This window comes from Otolemur garnettii, unplaced genomic scaffold, assembly GCF_000181295.1.
Source record: "Otolemur garnettii isolate 467f Iridium unplaced genomic scaffold, OtoGar3 scaffold00145, whole genome shotgun sequence".
NCBI lineage: Eukaryota > Metazoa > Chordata > Mammalia > Primates > Galagidae > Otolemur > Otolemur garnettii.
This window is the reverse complement of record NW_003852540.1, coordinates 1,499,722-1,502,003: the sequence shown is the minus strand read 5'-3', so window position 1 is coordinate 1,502,003 and position 2,282 is coordinate 1,499,722.

Sequence of the window (2,282 nt, the reverse complement as noted above, 5' to 3'; positions counted from 1 at the left end):
GGTTGCAGCCATCATTGTTGTTTGGCGGGTCCGGGCTGGGGATTTGAACCCGCCACCTTAGGTGTACATGGCTGGCGCCTTAGCCGGTTGAGCTAATAGGCGCTGAGCCTGAACTGTGACTCATGCCACTCTACCCAAGGTGACAGAGATTCTGACTCAGAAAAAAAAAAGATGGAGCAAAAGGATAAAACCTACCAACACTCAAATTGATCTGTTCCTTTAAAAATGTTAATTAAAGGCCCAGCATGGTGGCTCACACTTGTAATCCTAGCACTTTGGGAGGCTGAGGTGAGTGAATTGCCCTGAGCTCATAAGTTCAAGATCAGCCAGAGCAAGAACAGGTGGCAGCACCTGTGACTCAGTGAGTAGGGCACCGGCCCCATATACCAAGGGTGGCGGGTTCAAACCCAGCCCTGGCCAAACTGCAACAAAAAAATAGCTGGGTGTTGTGGCGGGCACCTGTAGTCCCAGCTACTTGGGAAGCTGAGGCAAAAGAATATCACTTGAGCCCAAGAGTTGGAGGTTGCTGTGAGCTATGATTTGAGAGCACTCTAACAAGAGTGACAAAGTGAGACTCTGGCTCAAAAACAAAACATAGCAAAACAAGGGCGGCACCTGTGGCTCAGTGGGCAGAGTGCCAGCCTCATATACCAAGGGTGGCAGGTTCAAACCCGGCCCTAGCCAAACTGTAACAAAAAAATAGCTGGGCATTGTGGTCCCGGGTCCTTGGGAGGCTCAGGCAAGGGAATCACCTAAGCCCAGGAGTTGGAGGTTGCTGTGAGCTATGTGACACCATGGCACTTTACCATGGCAATAAAGTGAAACTCTGTCTCCACAAAATAATAAAAAATAAAATAACAAAACAAAACAAATGTTAATTAAACCCTTACTATGTACCTGGGCTGTAGAAGAAACAGCTTTTTTTCTACCCTCAAAGGGCTTACAGTAGCTGGGAGCTCCATGTAAGGTAAGCAGCTAGATGAAAAGCAGGTTCCAGCGCATGTTTTTTTATTGTAAAAATTACTGAAAAACTGTCTTCACTTTCCCACTAGAACAATAATTAAAAGGTCTAGGCCTGATGGCTTATGCCTGTATTCCTAGCACTCTGGGAGGCTGAGGCTGGTGGATCCCCTGAACTCAGGAGTTTGCGACCAGCCCGAGCCAGAGAGAGACCCTATCTCTAGAAACACCCTAGCACTGTGACTGTGGCATGCACCTGTAGTCCCAGCTACTTGGGAAGCTGAGGCAAGAGAATTGCTTGAGCCTAGGAATTGGAGGTTACTGTGAGCTGTGGTGCCATAGCACTCTACCCAGGGTGACAACTTGAGGCTCTGTCTCAAAAATAAATAAATAAATAAATGACAGAGTCTAGCTGGGCATGGTGGCACATAGATCACCTGAACTCATGAGTTTGAGACCAGCCTGAACTCTAAAAGTAATCAGGCATTGTGGCAGACACCTGTAGTCCCAGCTACTCCAGAGGCTGAGCAAAAGAACCACTCGACCCCAAGAGCTTGAGGTTGCTGTGAGCTATGACAGCACAGCACTCTAACAAAGGTGAGAAAGTAAGAATCTGTCTCAAAAAAAAAAAAAGAGAGAGAGAGAGAGAATCTCACTCTGGTGCCCAGGCTAGAGTGCCATAGCGTCAGCCTTGCCCACTGCAGCCTCAAACTCCTGGGCTTAAGTGATCCATTTGCCTCAGGCTCCCAAGTAGCTGGGACTACAGGCCCCCACTGCAATACCTGGCTGACTTTTCTTTTAGTAGACTGACATCCAGTGGGCCAGGGCAGTCAGTAAAAAAGCAAACACACATTAAAGTCAGCATTGGTTTATTTTAAGTGATGTGATGGAAATGAATAGGATGAGTGAGTAACTGAAAAAAAGGTCTATTATCTATAAGGCCTGAAGAGATTTACCTGTGCTAAGATTACAAACAGGAGATGCCATTTGAACATTCTGGAGAAGAGCATTCCAAGCAGGGGAACCACTACTGCTAAGACCCAGGTGTATAAAAGAGCTCAGCTTGTCCAAAGGGGGTCATCATGGGTGGGGCAGCTATAATGAGTGCAGGGTGGAGAGGCAGGCAGGGTCATCTCACAAGGGACCCTGTTGGCTGCAGCAAAGGGTTGGAATTTAATTTAGTTGCAGTGGCAAACTTGGGAGGAGAATGATCTGATGTATATTTTCTTTTCTTCTTTTTTTTTTATTGAATGGTAACTATGTACATTAATGCACTTCTGGGGTACAGTGTGGGGTTTTCACATGCAATCTGAAATACTTCC